The sequence below is a fragment of the Paramisgurnus dabryanus genome, chromosome 19, assembly GCF_030506205.2.
Source record: "Paramisgurnus dabryanus chromosome 19, PD_genome_1.1, whole genome shotgun sequence".
NCBI lineage: Eukaryota > Metazoa > Chordata > Actinopteri > Cypriniformes > Cobitidae > Paramisgurnus > Paramisgurnus dabryanus.
Window position 1 is genome coordinate 31662873 of NC_133355.1, and position 22115 is coordinate 31684987.

General features: G+C 50.2%; 7 non-coding genes across 7 annotated transcripts; 2 read left to right on the plus strand and 5 right to left on the minus strand.

Moving 5' to 3' along the window:
• Positions 1–10007: 10007 nt before the first annotated feature.
• On the minus strand, positions 10008–10079 carry trnap-ugg (transfer RNA proline (anticodon UGG)). The gene has a single exon. It is a non-coding gene; the product is annotated as a tRNA-Pro (tRNA).
• A 1326-nt stretch (positions 10080–11405) lies between these two features.
• On the minus strand, positions 11406–11477 carry trnap-agg (transfer RNA proline (anticodon AGG)). Its single transcript has one exon. It is a non-coding gene; the product is annotated as a tRNA-Pro (tRNA).
• An 872-nt stretch (positions 11478–12349) lies between these two features.
• Positions 12350–12421, minus strand: trnaq-cug (transfer RNA glutamine (anticodon CUG)). The gene has a single exon. It is a non-coding gene; the product is annotated as a tRNA-Gln (tRNA).
• A 115-nt stretch (positions 12422–12536) lies between these two features.
• trnaf-gaa (transfer RNA phenylalanine (anticodon GAA)) lies at positions 12537–12610 on the minus strand. The gene has a single exon. It is a non-coding gene; the product is annotated as a tRNA-Phe (tRNA).
• Positions 12611–12690: 80 nt separating this feature from the next.
• trnai-aau (transfer RNA isoleucine (anticodon AAU)) lies at positions 12691–12764 on the minus strand. The gene has a single exon. It is a non-coding gene; the product is annotated as a tRNA-Ile (tRNA).
• Positions 12765–21274: 8510 nt separating this feature from the next.
• On the plus strand, positions 21275–21348 carry trnai-aau (transfer RNA isoleucine (anticodon AAU)). Its single transcript has one exon. It is a non-coding gene; the product is annotated as a tRNA-Ile (tRNA).
• An 81-nt stretch (positions 21349–21429) lies between these two features.
• Positions 21430–21502, plus strand: trnaf-gaa (transfer RNA phenylalanine (anticodon GAA)). The gene has a single exon. It is a non-coding gene; the product is annotated as a tRNA-Phe (tRNA).
• Positions 21503–22115: the final 613 nt, after the last annotated feature.

A 22115-nucleotide genomic window follows, 5' to 3' on the forward strand; every position in this document is an offset into this window, starting at 1 on the left:
TCCATGTTGCCTACCCCTGCACTAGGCTATCTGTTTCAACCACATACAGTATATGCCCATTAAAAATGAACGCATTTTAATACAACGCAAACAAATACATTAAAGCAGTGGTTCTCAAACTGGGGACCGCGAGATGGTGCCAGGGGCCCCAGTTTTATAATATTTTATGAAATACATTACTTTATTATAAATTCTGTGTAATTAAACTTCAGAAAAATAAGGCTACTAAACAAAAGCAATACATTGTATAATTTAATATGTTTTGTTTAATTCAAATTGTAAGTTTTAGAATGTTTATGTCATACATTTTCTTTTGGGGGCCGCGAAGGAATCCACTGTACACAAGGGAGGCGCAAAAAAAAAGGTTTATAACCACTGCATTAAAGAACCATATATGTGTACTACTGAGCATTAACATGTGTTCCATAGAGAGGAAGATATGATGACTAGTTGCCTATAAATATTGTAATGGTGCAAAAAGTCAAACTTCAGAGCAGTGGTGCCCTCTTTAGTTAAAAAACAACAAAATCACACACAACTAGTATGTGTAAGAATAGAAATATGCTATTGTTATCATTTATAATTTTATTTTGACAGCAACACAAACTACAAATATGCAATTATATATTATAGCCTATATTTCTGCATCTGTACTTGTGTTAGCTAATGGACTTTAGCTTAATCTAATGTGAGCTGAACTTACATGTCAGTATACTTACATATTTCTTGTAAGTAAATTATAAGTCAGGTTTAAGGAAACAGCTGATGTCTATTAACAAAAGCAAAAGTTGGTATGTATGGTTATGTGTTTTGATTGATTTAACACTCAAGCATTCAGCTAAGTAGGTTTTGTTAATGCAAATAAATTTTAGGACAGTTATTAGCATATACAAAACAACAGATGTCTTTGGCATAGATATATTTGCCATGCTTCAAAACGCAATGCAGCAGAATGTCATTTAAGTTGAATAACTGAAGTTACGTGATATAAATTGGTATTGTTACACTATTTAAATCACACAGATGAGTTGGTGTCAGCAGCCAGCTATATATTTACACAGGCTTGTGAATGTGAACTGACCTGAAAGTGATGCGCAAGTTTTATTTCGTACTTTTCCATTTGAAGACAGAATGCCGCGTTCTGTTACTGTACAAACGGATGGCGGATGATATCAAAGCATCGCGAGAGCAAACTGCTCCGCATGCTTTCTAATCGCTCTCGCGGTTCTTTTATGTTTATCTTTGCAGTGCTATCGAACATACTTTTGATCATCTGCAGTCAGCTGGGGGGCGGGGATTGCGTACAAACCAATAGGGTGTCGGAATGGTGTATGTTTATACTTCTCATCCAACCACATTCGCATTCATCCGGATGATGCAATTTATCAAGATAGGTTTTTTTAACTTTGACAAACCGGAATGTAAAAAAAAGAAAACAAGTCGAAATAATAGAAGTAACGAGGCGATTTTTAAAATGTAAGGAGTAGAAAGTACAGATAATTGCGTGAAAATGTAAGGAGTAGAAGTAAAAAGTCGTCTGAAAAATAATTACTCCAGTAAAGTATAGATACCCAAAATATCTACTTAAGTAAGGTAACGAAGTATTTGTACTTCGTTACTTGACACCTCTGTGCAAAACACACAAGCACATAGTTACAATGCAAAGGCCAAAGGTCAAATTCATCTCACATGGATGCAAGGCCTACATCAGATGGTTTAAAAGACTGCAAACACACATGCTTTAACATCTGAGAGTGTTAAATGTGAATGAAACCTGTAAAAAACACAAGCACATAGCTACAATGCAAAGGCCAAAGGTTAAATTCAGCTCACATGGATGCAAGGCCTACATCAGATGGTTTAAAAGACTGCAAACACACATGCTTCAACATCTGAGAGTGTTAAATGTGAATAAAACATGCAAAACACACAAGCACATAGCTACAATGCAAAGGCCAAAGGTCAAATTCAGCTCACATGGATGCAAGGCCTACATCAGATGGTTTAAAAGACTGCAAACACACATGCTTCAACATCTGAGAGTGTTAAATGTGAATGAAACCTGCCAAACACACAAGCACATTGTTACAATGCAAAGGCCAAAGGTCAAATTCAGCTCACATGGATGCAAGGCCTACATCAGATGGTTTAAAAGACTGCAAACACACATGCTTCAACATCTAAGACTGTTACATTTGAATGAAACCTGCAAAACACACAAGCACATAGTTACAATGCAAAGGCCAAAGGTCAAATTCAGCTCACATGGATGCAAGGCCTACATCAGATGGTTTAAAAGACTGCAAACACACATGCTTTAACATCTGAGAGTGTTAAATGTGAATGAAACCTGTAAAAAACACAAGCACATAGCTACAATGCAAAGGCCAAAGGTTAAATTCAGCTCACATGGATGCAAGGCCTACATCAGATGGTTTAAAAGACTGCAAACACACATGCTTCAACATCTGAGAGTGTTAAATGTGAATAAAACATGCAAAACACACAAGCACATAGCTACAATGCAAAGGCCAAAGGTCAAATTCAGCTCACATGGATGCAAGGCCTACATCAGATGGTTTAAAAGACTGCAAACACACATGCTTCAACATCTGAGAGTGTTAAATGTGAATGAAACCTGCCAAACACACAAGCACATTGTTACAATGCAAAGGCCAAAGGTCAAATTCAGCTCACATGGATGCAAGGCCTACATCAGATGGTTAAAAAGACTGCAAACACACATGCTTCAACATCTAAGACTGTTACATTTGAATGAAACCTGCAAAACACTCAAGCACATTGTTACAATGCAAAGGCCAAAGGTCAAATTCAGCTCACATGGATGCAAGGCCTACATCAGATGGTTTAAAAGACTGCAAACACACATGCTTCAACATCTGAGAGTGTTAAATGTGAATGAAACATGTAAAACACACAAGCACATAGTTACAATGGAAAGGCCAAAGGTCAAATTCAGCTCACATGGATGCAAGGCCTATATCAGATAGTTTAAAAGACTGCAAACACACATGCTTCAACATCTAAGACTGTTACATTTGAATGAAACCTGCAAAACACTCAAGCACATTGTTACAATGCAAAGGCCAAAGGTCATAATCAGCTCACATGGATGCAAGGCCTACATCAGATGGTTTAAAAGACTGCAAACACACATGCTTCAACATCTGAGAGTGTTAAATGTGAATGAAACATGTAAAACACACAAGCACATAGTTACAATGCAAAGGCCAAAGGTCAAATTCAGCTCACCTGGATGCAAGGCCTACATCAGATGGTTTAAAAGACTGCAAACACACATGCTTCAACATCTGAGAGTGTTAAATGTGTATGAAACCTGCAAAACACTCAAGCACATAGCTACAATGCAAAGGCCAAAGGTCAAATTCAGCTCACATGGATGCAAGGCCTACATCAGATGGTTTAAAAGACTGCAAACACACATGCTTTAACATCTGAGAGTGTTAAATGTGAATGAAACCTGTAAAAAACACAAGCACATAGCTACAATGCAAAGGCCAAAGGTCAAATTCAGCTCACATGGATGCAAGGCCTACATCAGATGGTTTAAAAGACTGCAAACACACATGCTTCAACATCTAAGACTGTTACATTTGAATAAAACATGCAAAACACACAAGCACATTGTTACAATGCAAAGGCCAAAGGTCAAATTCAGCTCACCTGGATGCAAGGCCTACATCAGATGGTTTAAAAGACTGCAAACACACATGCTTCAACATCTGAGAGTGTTAAATGTGAATGAAACATGCAAAACACACAAGCACATAGTTACAATGCAAAGGCCAAAGGTCAAATTCATCTCACATGGATGCAAGGCCTACATCAGATGGTTTAATAGACTGCAAACACACATGCTTTAACATCTGAGAGTGTTAAATGTGAATGAAACCTGTAAAAAACACAAGCACATAGCTACAATGCAAAGGCCAAAGGTCAAATTCAGCTCACATGGATGCAAGGCCTACATCAGATGGTTTAAAAGACTGCAAACACACATGCTTCAACATCTAAGACTGTTACATTTGAATAAAACATGCAAAACACACAAGCACATTGTTACAATGCAAAGGCCAAAGGTCAAATTCAGCTCACATGGATGCAAGGCCTACATCAGATGGTTTAAAAGACTGCAAACACACATGCTTCAACATCTTAGACTGTTACATTTGAATGAAACCTGCAAAACACTCAAGCACATTGTTACAATGCAAAGGCCAAAGGTCAAAGTAAGCTCACATGGATGCAAGGCCTACATCAGATGGTTTAAAAGAGTGCAAACACACATGCTTTAACATCTGAAATTGTTAAATGTGAATGAAACATGCAAAACACACAAGCACATACAATGCAAAGGCCAAAGGTCAAATTCAGCTCACATGGATGCAAGGCCTACATCAGATGGTTTAAAAGACTGCAAACACACATGCTTTAACATCTGAGACTGTTACATTTGAATGAAACCTGCAAAACACACAAGCACATAGCTACAATGCAAAGGCCAAAGGTCAAATTCAGCTCACATGGGTGCAAGGCCTACATCAGATGGTTTAAAAGACTGCAAACACACATGCTTCAACATCTGAGAGTGTTAAATGTGAATGAAACATGCAAAACACACAAGCACATAGTTACAATGCAAAGGCCAAAGGTCAAATTCATCTCACATGGATGCAAGGCCTACATTAGATGGTTTAAAAGACTGCAAACACACATGCTTCAACATCTAAGACTGTTACATTTGAATGAAACCTGCAAAACACACAAGCACATTGTTACAATGCACTTTAACCTCTATGACCTAAAGGGATTAAAGCATTATTAAAGGTCACAGTGTGCTCATAGGCCCTGTCTGCACATTAAGCACAAATGACCCACAGTGTGAACACAGGCCCTGCATGCACATTATACACATATCACACACATTAATAATGCATGCACATAGGCCCTGTATGCACATATGACACGCAGTGTGCACGCAGGCCTTGTATACACATTATGCACATATGACACACTTTAATAATGCTTTGTTCACTTTAGCTCATGGAGGTTAAAGGTCACAGTGTGCACACAGACCTTGGCTTGGACTTAGTGTTTTTTGTAAAACACGTGAAATAGGCTAAAGTTTAGGGCTCTTTTGCTTGGCCGAGGAAGGTCGGAGAGACTTGCACTTGGATTCGTTGGAAAGGCCCGAATCAGACCTTTCCAACAAGCCCAAGGTCAAGGACGTCTCCCTTTCGGGGGCGGAGCTACGGGCATTTGAATATATAAGCTCATTTGTTATATCTCCGGAAGGGGAGGTCCTAGAAACCTGGGGGTGGGGGCGTTTTGAAGGGGGCCGAGGGAGCTTTCAAATGACACCAACCGCACGTCTCTACGACGTTCCTTGACCGAGTTGTTGTTTTCCGAATTGGACGTGGGCTTAAAGCTAGGGTTAGGGCTAGGGTTGGCAACTCGGCTCAGGAAAACTCTGCGGCGACGCAATTTCAACACGTAGACAGTGGCGGGCCACGTAACGGGAGGGCGGAGTTTCGGAGTCGAGCAGCCTTTCTAGCCTGCGCGGGAGATCGCCCAACTCTGATTTATCACAGTGTGCCTTTGCGGTCTTTGCCAATCTTTTTGGCCATAGCGGTGCGTAAACAATGACGCAGGATAACGCCGTCGCGTGGGGCGTGTCAGGGACTATTGACGACAAACATACTCAAAATTTGTAACGATCGGGACACATCAGCGTAGCCGCTACGGAAAAGAATTGCCGTAAATTGAACGTGGGCTTCTTCCGAAAAGGTTCCGCAGGCCCCAAATCGCACTACTCGGCACGTCCCGGGCCACCGAGCGACATATTGACACCGGGTGCCGAAAAGGGGATCTTGCGACATCTCAGGCAAAAAACCTCTTCAAACCTTCTGGTGCACCTGCGCCTCTAGACCATATTGGTGAGGTTCTGAAACGGAGCGACATGCGGTTCCGAATCACGTGGGACTGCGGAACGTCGCGCACCGACAGTGCCTCGCCAGCCGTGCGACATACTGAAAGCTGGGGCCCATCGGACTTTTCCTCACCGCGTCGGTTACGCCGCTATTCTGCCCGATCGCAATTTAGTACGTGCAATTAATTGCAATAAACACACCCCAAACTATGTCCTTTGCATGTCGGGACAGAGGCGGTACTCATACGTCGAGCTCAGCCTGACAGAACCCCCTTGAGCCGCACGGGGCACCGCCCACGCGCATTTGGAATAAAATGCCATTGAAGTGAATTGAGTGAAATAGGCTAAAGTTTAGGGCTCTTTTACTTGGCCGAGCAAGGTCGGAGAGACTTGAACTCAGGTTCGTTGGAAAGGCCCGAATCAGACCTTTCTAACAAGCCCAAGGTCAAGGACGTGTCCCATTCCGGGGCGGAGCTACGGGCATTTGAATATATAAGCTCATTTGTTATATCTCCGGAAGGGGAGGTCCTAGAGACCTGGGGGTGGGGGCGTTTTGAAGGGGGCCGAGGGAGCTTTCAAATGACACCAAGCGCACGTCTCTACGACGTTCCTTGGCCGAGTTGGTGTTTTCCGAATTGGACGTGGGCTTAAAGCTAGGGTTAGGGCTAGGGTCGGCAACTCGGCTCGGAAAAACTCTGCGGCGACGCAATTTCAATACGTAGACAGTGGCGGGCCACGTAACGGGAGGGCGGAGTTTCGGAGTCGAGCGGCCTTTCTAGCCTGCGCGGGAGATCGCCCAACTCTGATTTATCACAGTGTGCCTTCGCGGTCTTTGCCAATCTTTTTGGCCATAGCGGTGCGTAAACAATGTCGCAGGATAACGCCGTCGCATGGGGCGCGTCAGGGACTATTGACGACAAACATACTCAAAATTCGTAACGATCGGGACACGTCAGCGTAGCCGCTACGGAAAAGAATTGCCGTAAATTGAACGTGGGCTTCTTCCGAAAAGGTTCCGCAGGCCCCAAATCGCACTACTCGGCACGTCCCGGGCCACCGAGCGACATATTGACACCGGGTGCCGAAAAGGGGATCTTGCGACATCTGAGGCAAAAAACCTCTTCAAACCTTCTGGTGCACCTGCGCCTCTAGACCGTATCGGTGAGGTTCCGAAACGGAGCGACATGCGGTTCCGAATCATGTGGGACTGCGGAACGTCACGCACCGACAGTGCCTCGCTATCCGTGCGACATACTGAAAGCTGGGGCCCATCGGACTTTTCCTCACCGCGTCGGTTATGCCGCTATTCTGCCCGATCGCAATTTAGTACTTGCAATTAATTGCAATAAACACACCCCAAACTATGTCCTTTGCATGTCGGGACAGAGGCGGTACTCATACGTCGAGCTCAGCCTGACAGAACCCCCTTGAGCCGCACGGGGCACCGCCCACGCGCAATCGGAATTAAATGCCATTGAAGTGAATTGAGTGCCATTGGAGTAGGCCACAAAAAAGAATAATGGACATAAACTGCAAATGGGCATTTCCCCGCGTGGCCTTAGAAAGTCCCCGGGACCCCAAAAATGAACACTGTCATGCCCCCGGGTCCCCCGATTCATACCCTTGACGCGCAAGTGCATGCGTCGCTGCGCTGCTTTTAGAGCCTCCCCCAAAAAACTCCTCATTCTTGTCATGCATGGACTCTGCCATTATTGCATTTTCAACAAAAATCAGATTTCCATCTTAAATTGCATTTCACTTTGGAGCAGAGCGGTTTTGGGGGCCGCATCGCAGGCCCCTGACGTTCCCGCTCATGCGATTTCATACAGTTATCACGAAGCGGGCCCGTACGGGAGCTGTCCCATTTCCCCATTAAACCAATGCATTTTTCAAAATGGGTAGGCCACAAAAAGGACAAAGAGATAAATTGGACGTGGGCTTAAAGCTAGGGTTAGGGCTAGGGTTGGCAACTCGGCTCGGGAAAACTCTGCGGCGACGCAATTTCAACACGTAGACAGTGGCGGGCCACGTAACGGGAGGGCGGAGTTTCGGAGTCGAGCGGCCTTTCTCGCCTGCGCGGGAGATCGCCCGGCTCTGATTTATCACAGTGTGCCTTCGCGGTCTTTGCCAATCTTTTTGGCCATAGCGGTGCGTAAACAATGTCGCAGGATAACGCCGTCGCATGGGGCGCGTCAGGGACTATTGACGACAAACATACTCAAAATTCGTAACGATCGGGACACGTCAGCGTAGCCGCTACGGAAAAGAATTGCCGTAAATTGAACGTGGGCTTCTTCCGAAAAGGTTCCGCAGGCCCCAAATCGCACGACTCGGCACGTCCCGGGCCACCGGGCGACATATTGACACCGTGTGCCGAAAAGGGGATCTTGCGACATCTGAGGCAAAAAACCTCTTCAAACCCTCTGGTGCACTTGCGCCTCTAGACCGTATCGGTGAGGTTCTGAAACGGAGCGACATGCGGTTCCGAATCACGTGGGACTGCGGAACGTCGCGCACCGACAGTGCCTCGCTAGCCGTGCGACATACTGAAAGCTCGGGCCCATCGGACTTTTCCTCACCGTGTAGGTTACGCCGCTATTCTGCCCGATCGCAATTTAGTACATGCAACTAATACGATTTTGTTGCGCTGTTCCCGAAAGGCTTCCCGGGCACCAAAACGGACACACGGGTATCTATCGACCCCCGGAACGACCAGCCAAAGGCGTTCGGCTCCCGTATCGCGTCCTGCCAAACTTGGCCCCGGAATGACCCACGGGCCCGTGCTCTGGGGCGACGAAATACGAGCCTCGGCACATCGCGAAAAGCAAAGTCCCGAACCCGAGACACGTTCCCGGGGCGTACGGGAGATCGAACACTTTCCCATTAAATCAATGTTATTTTTGTACAGGCCCCGTGGTCATCGAGGAATGCGATTGTCTTGCGCTGCTCCAGAAGGCTTCCCGGGCACCGAAACGGACGCACGGGTGTCTTTCGACCCCCTGAACGACCAGCCAAAGGCGTTCGGCTCCCGTGTCGCGTCCCGCCAAACTTGGCCCCAGACAGACCCGCGGGCCCGTGCTCCGGGGCGATGAAACAGGAGCCTGAGGACGTCACGAAAAGCAATGTCCCGAACCCGGGGCACGTTGCCGGCGCGTACGGGAGATCGAACAGTTTCCCATTAAATCAATGTTATTTTTGTACAAGCCCCGCGGTCATAGCACGAGCGTGCCCGCCAAAGTGGCATTTCGGTGCGCCGTCGGTCAGGGGGCATAATACGTTGTTCGTGGATGCGGGGGAGGGGCATTGGTGAGGGATAGTGGGTAAGTGGGCATGATAATGCTTCTATGGGAGGCGAGGAAGACCACTGAGTACGCATAAATGGCAAGTGGGCAGAATAATTGCTCTGTGGGCATGATGAAGACCTGTAAGTGGTCAGGGGGCATAATAGTTGTTTAATGGGAGGCGAGGAAGACCACTTAGTAAGGATAAATGGCTAGTGGGCAGAATAATTGCTCTGTGGGCATGATGAAGACCTGTAAGTGGTCAGGGGGCATAATAGTTGTTTAATGGGAGGTGAGGAAGACTACTGAGTAATATTAAATGGCAAGTGGGCAGAATACTTGCTCCGCGGGCACGACGAAGACCCCCTAATGGGTCAGTGGGCACATTAACAAGTTGACGGGACATGAGGAGGAAATCCACATTGAGTTTGATGCCAAGCGGGCAAGATAATGGCTCGACGGGAGTCCAGGTGGTCCGCCCCAGCACGAGGGCGCCCCATGTGGTGTCCGTTTCGTCATTAGTGGTGAAATTGGGCCATTACCAGGGGGTAAGGGGAAAAGTGCCAGACCGTCATTTGGTTACATGGCGATCGGGCGTCCATTTGGAGGTTACGATCCATTCGCCCCTCTAAGATGCCAAATGGCAATTTATTAGAATAGGCGAAAATCCCACGAACCCACTAGATTCCCTTACTCTGACAAGACTGACAGGAATGTTTCATAGTGTAGCAGCAACAAGAAGCAAAGCGAGAGACGGGCTCGTCCGGGATTTGAACCCGGGACCTCTCGCACCCAAAGCGAGAATCATACCCCTAGACCAACGAGCCAAGGCGTACTACCTCGTTGCTATGCCGCTGTGAAACATGTGACCACAACATAGTCACCATGTCCTCAGGCAGTTCCTGGGGATGGGCCTGTTGGGTCCTGCTACTCTGATTAGCCACAATGAGCCAACCTGCCCTAGTGTTGGGCTGGTGTCAAAATAAGCACTTATCGATATAAGTACATGTTAATTGCTTGAAATTTGAAATGGTGTGAAAGAACTTGACTGGTCTGCATAAATCCCAGACCTGTACCCAGCTGAACACCTTTGTTATGACTTACAGGCTCTGAGCCAAACACTCATCACCCAATCCTATCAATGATTTGTTCCCAGGCTCACAGTCATTTCTGCACAGAAAAAGCCCTTTTTGCAAAACTGCTGCAGCATAGATGGAAACAAAGTACTGTGACAAGGTCTGTATTGTACAGCATTAATATTTGTTTTGTTTGGAAAAACTGGAATAGTTAAACATGTTAATTTATTCTTAACGCCATTTCAGCATCTATGGGTATATTCATGGCGAGAACTGGTTATTGGCAACGCCAGAAATGCAGGTTAGGTGAATTGGAGATGTCAAATTGCCCTTCCCTCGGTATGTGTCTGTGTATAGATCAAGGTGTGTATAGTTTTTGTACTGTGGAAGGAAACCCAATAACGCAGTGCCCAGAGTAATTCCACGTTGACTCAAGGGGAACATGTAAACTCCACACAGAATGGCCTTCTGACCCAGCCAGGGCTTGAACAGGAGACCTTCTTGCTGTGAGACAACAGTGCTCTGTTTGGGATGGCCACTGTGTTGCCCCAAACATCTTTATTAGAAGGGGCATCCCAATACTTAGTGTACGTTGTAACGTCAAGTAACATCTAAGAAGCCATGTCTTTATCACATTTTCCAAGTGTTGATTTTAGATTGGGAGAAAATTCTGATGAATCATCCGTAAACTAAATTGGACACCATGCATCACTAGCCTGGTTCTATATTTAACTCTCATAGCTTCAGGCACATCAGGGTACCTACCCAGGCCCAGTAGACAGGATGCTTTGCCTTTCCTGGCCAGGAGGGAGTAGGACGAATAGCCTGGTTCATTTTTCATGTTGAGTCAATTGTGTTGCTTGAAATTAACTCATCGTTTTATTAAAACAGCAAGCCCTCTGGCAGAAAGGGATCGTCTAGGTGATTCTACACCCAGACCGCCTCGGAAACGGTATCTACATGGAAATCCCAAAGGCAGAGGCGCCTCTGACGTCCCTCGTTGACATTCCTCTACTGCCCGGACTGCCATACACAATGGTGTTGTGCGTTAAAGCTCCGAGAGACGAGTTTAGAGGTGGGCTCGTCCGGGATTTGAACCCGGGACCTCTCGCACCCTAAGCGAGAATCATACCCCTAGACCAACGAGCCAATCGGGCAACCCCACCGGCCCCCTGGGAAACATTTTTCCAGCACGTAGCAGCCAGCTTCCAAAAAGCCAAAGCAGTCACGCGTTAGGCGTAAGGGGAATTAGCTCAAATGGTAGAGCGCTCGCTTAGCATGCGAGAGGTAGCGGGATCGATGCCCACATTCTCCACGTGGTTGACACTTGTTGCTAAATTCTCTGATGTAACAGACCCGCGGCGTGCCCTCTCTGTGGGTGCTTCTGTGGTTCACACTTGCAGAAAAGGGCTTCACTTTGGCTCCAGATTTTACATTTTGCCTCAAAAAGCCAACAGGTCCCAGTGTCGGTCCTCAGTATGGCACCTGAGCACACACATGAACATCTTCTATAAGGATGTTACTTCACAAAGCAACATGGAGCTTTACATTCCAAGAGCGTTTTGTTGCCATTAAAAATTGGAATCACTTTCTTTCTATGTTCATTTGTCTTCCTGTCATTTCTGGTAAGGTATTTTTATTGCATTTCATTATCAGATTGTACATGTGAGCTGTGTGTTTCCTTTGGCCTGTACACATGAGCTGTGTGTTTTCTTTAGCCAAAACGTTGATGGATTTTTCATTTATCCTAAGGTTTCGTACATGTTTAATTTGCTTCCTTGTAATGTGCTTGTGGTTGCTGAAATTTGGCACATTGTGTCTTGTTGGCCCACCGTCAGGGTGAACAGAAAACAGTGCTCAATGTTGCTTGAATTAACTCCTTTTTCGTCTACAGCCTGAGTGCTCTGGTAGAAAGTCTTAAAGGGCGGGGGATTGTTTTGGGGGTAACAAACACTGTTCCCGGGGTAACAAACACTGTTCCCTTGGACACGGTTCTGCTGGGAAACCACAAAACATCCAATAGGTCCCACCGAGATTTGAACTCGGATCGCTGGATTCAGAGTCCAGAGTGCTAACCATTACACCATGGAACCACGGTTTGCTTTTGCACCTGACTCCCTGGGTCACGGAGAAAAGGACACTCGGACAGGGTCTGTCAGGTAAGCCGCAGTGAGTCGGCTAAACAAAACCTTAAGAATTGGCCCTGATTACCGAAACCCGGGATCGAACCAGGGACCTTTAGATCTTCAGTCTAACGCTCTCCCAACTGAGCTATTTCAGGCCAAACGGCGTATGTGGCAGAAATGTCCACGAGAAATCACACCATTAAAGCGGTCAGCCAGAGGAGGTAGAATAAAACACTTGGCCCGTACGGGGATCGAACCCGCGACCTTGGCGTTATTAGCACCACGCTCTAACCAACTGAGCTAACCGGCCACGCGTTTACATGTGGACCTGCGCATGTCTCTGACAAGACTGACATGAATGTTTCATAGTGTAGCAGCAACAAGAAGCAAGGCGAGTAAGGGAACCCCGTGGGTTCGTGTCAAAAATGCCATTCGCAGAATGTGACAGTGTCCCCATCGTGGGGGCGAGGGATCGTACGGCCCAATTGTCAGCCCCGGCTCCATTAACTTAGTGGCCGATCGTCACCCTACCATTACCCTGTCCCCCTCCCTGACCATATCCATAGTGGCCGTACGGACGCCTCTAGGGGCGCCCTAGGGTCACGGGGGTGCCCCCCACCACCCCCCCGAGCCCCCCACTGACACGAAACCACTATTTGTCCATTTGCCCATTATCTGTGCGGATTTAGTGTCCAACCCCTTCCGACCCTCGGACACGCCCCCCAGGACACGCCCCCAATGACACGAACCCACTATTTGTCCATTTGCCCATTATTGGTGCGGATTAACCCCCTGACTCCTGCTGACCACCCCCCCGACCCCCCCGACCCCCCCCCCCATGACACGAACCCACTATTTGTCCATTTGCCCATTATTGGTGCGGATTAACCCCCTGACTCCTGCTGACCACCCCCCCGACCCCCCCCCCATGACACGAACCCACTATTTGTCCATTTGCCCATTATTGGTGCGGATCGACCCCCTGACCCCTGCTGACCACCCCCCCGACCCCCCCCCCATGACACGAACCCACTATTTGTCCATTTGCCCATTATTGGTGCGGATCGACCCCCTGACCCCTGCTGACCACCCCCCCGACCCCCCCCCATGACACGAACCCACTATTTGTCCATTTGCCCATTATTTGCGCGGATCGACCCCCTGACCCCACCTGAGCACACCCCGACCCCCCCCACTGACACGAACCCACTATTTGTCCATTTGCAGACTATTTTTTTGGGAAACGGTCCGAACCCCAAACGGACGTCACGGGCCCGGCTTACGTCCCCTCTAGCGCCCTGTGGCGCAGAGTTCGACGCGAAAATGTCGTCCCTGTCCGTTTTTGCTCAGTTTGGACCCTAGCTCCACCAAACCACCCCTACCCCCCTCCTCCTCCACCGGCCGTTAGCTTGCCAGTCGTCCGTTTCGAGATCCGGCCCGTCTCGGGGTCCTGGGGACGTAGTGACACGAACCAGGTACGAAAAATAACATTGCTTTAATGGAGACGTGTCAGTGCCGTCACGCGGCCCCGTAAGGGCGCGCGGCTTCGAAACGCACGTGGTAGCGCAGGGCGGACGGCCCCGCCGAGGAATCCGCCGGCCCACCCGCCGCGAACCTTTCGTGACCCTACTTGCCAACCCTAACCCTAGGCGTTTTGCGATCGCACCGGGAGGCACAGCGAGGGCGCTGTGGGCACGGCGTACGCCGAATGCGCGCGGGCTTCGGAGACGTCGTGCGCGGGCCCTCTACTGGACCGCACGCCGAATTTCGGGCACCTAGTCCTTTTCCCGGCCTCGCGGGAGCACTGACAGTTTCCCGCTAAATTAGCGGGTTCGCGGACGGTGTCCGATCGGGTCGAAATTCGGCACCCGCGCGCTTGGGGGCCCCGCCGTACGGGCCCCCGAAGCGCAGATCTCTGGGACCTTCTGAAAAAAAGTTAGCGAAACGGAGCTCGAATGGCAAGCAACATGGTGTGGTGGTCTAGGCCATCAAGAGGATCATGAAGAGTGATTTTGAGAACATTTGGACAACCTTGTCTTATTTTGGAGCTACGTTATCCAGATTCGGATATGTCGATCGGGGGCCCCCCAGAGGTCATATGACACCGCGTGGGGGCCACGAAGGGCGCGTCCGCAAACCCATTACGGAAAATATCATTGGTTTAATGGAAAAGTGTCGCGACCCCCGCGCGGTCCCCGAACGTCGCGCGGCCCCCGATACGCCCGTCGTAACATCCCACAGGGGGCCCGGCTGGGGACTCTGAAGGACGCGGCAGAGAGCCTATCGCGAGCCGAGTTACGAACCCTAAATCTGGGATTTCGCGCCGCTCCTGTGCGCACGCGGTGCGGCGTTGGCGCGTGGGTTTCGGATATGTCGGGCCAGAGCCGTCCGGCAGACCGCGTGCCGAATTTGGAGAGCTTACGACTTTTCCCGTCCTCGCGGGAGACCCGACAGTTTCCCGCGTTTCGGTACGCGGGTTCGTGTCGGCTTCCGATCGGGCCGAAACTCGGCACGCGCGCACTCCGGGGTCCCAAACGACGGAACCCGGAAGCGCAGACTCGAGCGACGTTCGGAAGAAGAGCCATAGGGCCGTATCTCGCGCGGCGGTCGCACTTTGCGGTGGGTTTACGCGGTCGCGAAGACTCCGATTCGACCGGGGCGCGCGCGGGTCTTCTAGTCCGGACGTCCTCTCCGCGGAACGCCGAGCGTCGCGGCCGAGACCCCTTCGCGACTCGACCTGCCTGCCCTAGTTTTAAGGTTTTCGGCAGGGCGTAGCGCGCGCGCCTTACGCCGTCGGCGCGCGGGTTCCGGATATGTCGCGTTAGAGCTCTCCGGCAGCCCGCGCACCGATTTCGGCGACCTTTCGACTTTTCCCAGCTTAGCGGGAGACCTGACGGTTTCCCGCTACCGGCCGTGGGTTCGTGCCGGAGTCCGATCGGGTCAAAAATCGGCACGCTCTATGTCGGAGTTCTCCCGAGACGGACCCCCGAAGCGCGGGCCGCTGCGGCGTTCCAGAAAAAATAGATTCCAAAAAAGCAACGAAAACTTGAGGCCTGAGGCCTATGGGAATTATAATGGGGGAATTTGATGTTTTCGGACGGCGGCCAAATTTTTTCTTTCGCGCCAGGACGCCCGTCTTCGGATATGTCGTAGAGGGGCACTCGGCGAGCCAGGGCCCCGAATTTGGGGCCCCTAGGCCCTTCTGGGGCCCTTCGGTGAGGCTGCGAAAATTCTCTTTTTTTCACGTTTTTTGTATGGGACGTGAAAATTTGTCACCAGGAAACAAGTTTTCTAGGCGTTTCAGACGACGCTGATTCACCTGGTAAAACTTCTGTGAGAAGGATTTTTGAGTTTGGACTTGTGTGTTTTTTTTGTGAAAAAGGGTGAAAAAAAACTTAATTTGGGGCCTTATTGCTCGGCCCAGGAAGGTCGTAGAGACTCGAGTGAGAGTTCGTTGTATAGGCCCGGACCAGACCTTTACAAAGAGCCCAAGGTCGAGGGTGTGTCTTATTCAGGGGCGGAGCTAGGGGCATTTAAATATCAGAAAAGTGTGAAAAAGGCAAAAGTTTAGGGCTATTTTGCTCGGCCCAGGAAGGTCGTAGAGACTCGAATGAGGGTTCGTTGGAAAGCCCCCGACGAGACCTTTCCAACGAGCCCAAGTTCGAGGGCGTGACGCTCTCTGGGGCGGAGCTAAGGGCATTTGAATAAAATAACTCATTTTTTATATCTCCGGAAGGGAAGGTCCTAGAGACTTGGGGGTAGGGGCGTTTTGAAGGGCTCGGAGAGACCTTTCGAACGACACCAGACTCGAGTCTCTACGACGTTCCCTCGCCGAGATATGGTTTTCGAATTTTGAAATTTTTCGAAAAAGGCTTGTTTTCAGAGCTCGTTTACTCGGCCTGGGAAGGACGTAGAGACTCCAGTCTGACGTCGTTGGAAAGGCCCGGACTAGGCCTTTCCAACGAGCCCGGGTTCGAGGGCGTGGGTTTCTCAGGGGCGGAGCTACGGTCAATTGAAAATAGAAAATGTGTGAAAAATCTCAAGTTTAGGGGTCTATTTCTCGTCTCCGGAAGGTCGTAGAGACTCGAGCGAGGGTTCGTTGGAAAGGCCCGGACTAGGCCTTTCGAACGAGCCCGAGGTCGTGGGCGGGGCACCCTCAGGGGCGGAGCTATGCGCATTTGAATATACGTTTTAAAAACAATGGTATTTACTAATGGGGGGGGGGCATCAAGATTTTTGGGTGGGCGTATATTGGAGGGGGCGGCGAGAGCTTTCAAACGACACCCCTACCAAGTCTCTACGACATTCCTCGGCCGAGATAGGATTTTTATTTTTTTGGGTGAAATGTTCAAAAAAGGCTTTCTTGGAGATTTGCCTCAATTTTTTTCCAATGCGAATAAGTGTGAAAAATGCGTAATTTCAAAGCTCTATTTCTCGGCCTAGGAAGGTCAGAGAGACTTGCACCCGGGCTTGTTGGAAAGCTCTGTACCAGACCTTTCCGAAAAGCCCAAGTTCGAGGGTGTGGCCCTCTCGGGGGCGGAGCTAGGGGCATTTGAATATTAGGACTTTTTCATCATATCTTTGGAAGTGGAGGTCCTAGAGACTCGGGGGTAGGGGCGTCTCGAAGGGGGCGGCGAGAGCTTTCAAACGACACCACCCCCACGTCTCTACGACGTTCCGGGGCGTTGTTACATCACTGACAGTTTGCAGGTACTCGTGCATGCCATAGATTGCCATTGGACGAATAGTGGGTCCGTGTACTTCTTCCGCTCTAGGTTTTCAGCAGTTCCGACCGCGTTACCCAAACACGGACGACGCCCAGGGTGCGCGAAGGTCACTTTCGTGAACTTTCGACAACTGACACGAACCCACGTTTTTTTTTTGAATGGAATCGATGACACGTGTCAGGCCTCCATCTCGGCACAGGAACGAGCTGGGAGGGTGGGACCCGCGCACCCGTCTTAGTCTCGGCACGGTCGACGCGCGGTGCGAGTTTGGTGAAGATCCGAGGAGGTCGAAAATTTGGTCCAAAAAAGACCAAAGGGGTACCCCTTACGTCCATTTTTTGGACCAAATTTCAAACTTTGCCGGATTTGGCTCAAATCGCTCACACGTGACGAGGGGGTCGCGCCGTGCGCGAGAACGCACGTCCCGGGGCGGTGACTCGTTGTGGGGCGGAGCTACGGCACTGACACGTGTCAGCGATTCCATTCAAAAAAAAATAGTGGGTTCGTGTACACGTCGAAATTGCGCGAAAGTTACCTTGACGCGATCTGGGCGTCGTCCGCGTCACGGATACGCGGTCGAAATCGCTGAGGCTCTAAAGGAAATCAATGACACAAACCCATTATTTGTCCATTGGCAGACTATTTGCACGTACGTGTCAGGCCTCTATCTCGGCACAGGAACGAGCTAGGAGGGTGGGACCTGCGCCCCTGTCTTAGTCTCGGCATGCTGGACACGCTGTACGAATTTGGTGAAGATCGGAGGAGGTCGAAATTTTGGTCAAAAAAAGACCAAAGGGGTACCCCTTACGTCTTTTTTTTGGACCAAATTTTAAAAGTTCGCGGATTTAGCTCAAACCGCTCACGCGTGATGAGGGAGTCGCGCTGTGCAGATGAACGCGCGTCTCGGGGCAGTGACTCGTTGTGGGGCGGAGCTACGGCACTGACACGTGTCAGCGAATCCATTCAAAAAAAAATAGTGGGTTCGTGTACATGTCGAAATTGCGCGAAAGTTACCTTGACGCGATCTAGGCGTCGTCCGCGTCGAATCCACGCGGTCGAAATCGCTGAGGCTCTAAAGGAAATCAATGACACGGACCCACTATTCGTCCATTGGCAGACTATTTGCACGTACGTGTCAGGCCTCTATCTCGGCACAGGAACGAGCTAGGAGGGTGGGACCTGCGCCCCTGTCTTAGTCTCGGCACGCTGGACACGCTGGACGAATTTGGTGAAGATCGGAGGAGGTCAAAAATTTGGTCCAAATTCAAATTTTTGACTAAGTCCTGTCCGTTTTTCAGTATGGGACGTGAAAATGTGTCACCAGGAAACAAGTTTTCTAGGCGTTTCAGACGACGCTGATTCACCTGGCAAAATTTCTGTGAGATGGATTTTTGAGTTTGGACTTGTGTTTTTTTTTTTTTTTTTTTTGTGAAAAAGGGTGAAAAAAAGCTTAATTTGGGGCTTTATTGCTCGGTCCGGGAAGGTCGTAGAGACTCGACTGATGGTTCCTTGGAAAGGCACGGACTAGACCTCTACGAAGAGCCCAAGGTCTAGGGTGTAGCCCATTCAGGGGCGGAGCTAAGGGCATTTAAATATCAGAAAAGTGTGAAAAAGGCAAAAGTTTAGGGCTTTTTTGCTCGGCCCAGGAAGGTCGTAGAGACTCGAATAAGGGTTCGTTGGAAAGCCCCCGACGAGACCTTTCCAACGAGCCCGAGGTCGAGGGCGTGACACTCTTTGGGGCGGAGCTAATGGCATTTGAATAAAATAACTCATTTTTTATATCTCCGGAAGGGAAGGGCCTAGAGACTTGGGGTAGGGGCGTTTTGAAGGGCTCGGAGAGACCTTTCGAACGACCCCAGACTCGAGTCTCTACGACGTTCCCTCGCCGAGATATAGTTTTCGACTTTTGAATTTTTTTGAAAAAGTCTTGTTTTCAGAGCTCGTTTACTCGGCCTGGGAATGACGTAGAGACTCCACGCTGATGTCGTTGGAAAGCCCCGGACTAGGCCTTTCCAACGAGCCCGGGTTCGAGGGCGTGGGTTACTTAGGGGCGGAGCTACGGTCAATTGAAAATAGAAAATGTGTGACAAATCTCAAGTTTAGGGGTCTATTTCTCGTCTCCGGAAGGTCGTAGAGACTCGAGTGAGGGTTCGTTGGAAAGGCCCGGACGAGACCTTTCCAACGAGCCCAAGGTCGAGGGCGTGACTCTCTCTGGGGCGGAGCTAAGGGCATTTGAATAAAATAACTCGTTTTTTATATCTCCGGAAGGGAAGGTCCTAGAGACTTGGTAGTGGGGGCGTTTTGAAGGGGGCGGCGACACGGAACGACAGGGGTACCCCTTACGTCATTTTGTCGAACAACATTTTTTACGTCCCCCGGATTTTGTTCGAACCTGCTTACGCGCGAAGAGGGGGTCGGGCCGTGCGCGGAAACGCGCGTCTCGGCGCTGTGAATCGTTGCGGAGCGGAGATACGGCACTGACACGTGTCATCGATTCCATTCAAAAAAAATAGCGGGTTCGTGTACACGTCGAAATTGCGCGAAAGTTACCTCGACGCGATCGGGGCGTCGTCCGCGTCACGGATACGCGGTCGAAATCGCTGAGGCTCTAAAGGAAATCAATGACACAAACCCATTATTTGTCCATTGGCAGACTATTTGCACGTACGTGTCAGGCCTCTATCTCGGCACAGGAACGAGCTAGGAGGGTGGGACCTGCGCACCCGTCATAGTCTCGGCACGCTCGACGCGTGGTGCGAGTTTGGTGAAGATCGGAGGAGGTCGAAATTTTGGTCAAAAAAAGACCAAAGGGTCCCCTTACGTCTTTTTTTTGGACCAAATTTTAAAAGTTCGCGGATTTAGCTCAAACCGCTCACGCGTGACGAGGGAGTCGCGCTGTGCAGATGAACGCGCGTCTCGGGGCGGTGACTCGTTGTGGGGCGGAGCTACGGCACTGACACGTGTCAGCGATTCCATTCAAAAAAAAAATAGTGGGTTCGTGTACATGTCGAAATTGCGCGAAAGTTACCTCGACGCCATCTGGGCGTCGTCCGCGTCGAATCCACGCGGTCGGAATCGCTGAGGCTCTAAAGGAAAAAAATGACACGAACCCATTATCCGTCCATTGCCAGACTATTTGCAAGTACGTGTCAGGCCTCTATCTTGGGACAGGAACGAGCTAGGAGGGTGGGACCTGCGCCATCGTCTTAGTCTCGTCATGCTCTACGCGTGGTGCGAGTTTGGTGAAGATCGGAGGAGGTCAAAATGATCGGTCGGGAATACACGACCGGGGTACGCCTTAACGCCTCAGTCTCGGCACGCTCTACGCGTGGTGCGAATTTGGTGAAGATCGGGCGAATAATGGGCAAATGGACGAATAGTGGGTTCGTGTCATGGGGGGGGGGTCGGGGGGGTGGTCAGGTGGGGTCAGGGGGTCATCCCGCACAAATAATGGGCAAATGGACAAATAGTGGGTTCGTGTCAGTGGGGGGGGTCGGGGGGGTGGTCAGGAGGGGTCAAGGGGTCAATCCGCACCAATAATGGGCAAATGGACAAATAGTGGGTTCGTGTCAGTGGGGGGGGTCGGGGGGGGGGGGGTCAGGAGGGGTCAGGGGGTCAATCCGCACCAATAATGGGCAAATGGACGAATAGTGGGTTCGTGTCAGTGGGGGGGGGGTCGGGGGGGCGGTCAGGAGGGGTCAGGGGGTCAATCCACACCAATAATGGGCAAACGGACAAATAGTGGGTTCGTGTCATTGGGGGCGTGTCCGGGAGGCCAATGGGCAAGTGTCACCATAGTGGGTCCAGGGCCCCGTGGACACGCGCCCCCTGCCTGCAGAGCGCATATCGCACCGAAAACAGGCCTCCTGAAAGGGCCCCTGGCTCGGCCCGGGGGGGGGGCAGGGTCGCGGAAACGCCCGTCCGCCTCACCGCCCGACCCGAACCTTTGATCCGCGGCGCCCGATAGGCCGTGAAAAATTTCGGCGGGCCGGCGCGCAAGGGACACGGACCCGCGTACATTTCCAAACGGCTAACAGCTCCGTGTCCTCAGTACCCTAAGGCGAGACATGCGCAGGTCCACATGTAAACGCGTGGCCGGTTAGCTCAGTTGGTTAGAGCGTGGTGCTAATAACGCCAAGGTCGCGGGTTCGATCCCCGTACGGGCCAAGTGTTTTATTCTACCTCCTCTGGCTGACCGCTTTAATGGTGTGATTTCTCGTGGACATTTCTGCCACATAAGCCGTTTGGGCCGAAATAGCTCAGTTGGGAGAGCGTTAGACTGAAGATCTAAAGGTCCCTGGTTCGATCCCGGGTTTCGGCAATCAGGGCCAATTCTTAAGGTTTTGTTTAGCCGACTCACTGCGGCTTACCTGACAGACCCTGTCCGAGTGTCCTTTTCTCCGTGACCCAGGGAGCTAGGGAACCTAGTGGGTTCGTGTCAAAAATGCCATTCATTTAGTCTGCCACCGTAACCATAGTTGGGGCGAGGGATCGTACGCCTTTCGTGTCAACCATGGACGCGTTAAACCGGTTACAGAATGTACACTTTTAAAATTTCAAAGATTTTACCTGCAAGGCAGATTCTACCAGGAAATGGACACCTCTAGGGGTGCCCTTGAGTTGCGGGACCACCCCCCTCGACCCCCCCTCGACCCCCAGTGACACGGACCCACTATTTGTCCACTTGCCCATTATTGGTCCGGATTTAGCGCCACACCCCTCGGGACCCCCGGGCACGCCCCCCAGGACACGCCCCCCCTGACACGGACCCACTATTTGTCCATTTGCCCATTATTGTTGCGGATTGACCCCCTGACCCCTCCTGACCACCCCCCCCGACCCCCCCCCCATGACACGGACCCACTATTTGTCCATTTGCCCATTATTGTCGCGGATTGACCCCCTGACCCCTCCTGACCACCCCCCCGACCCCC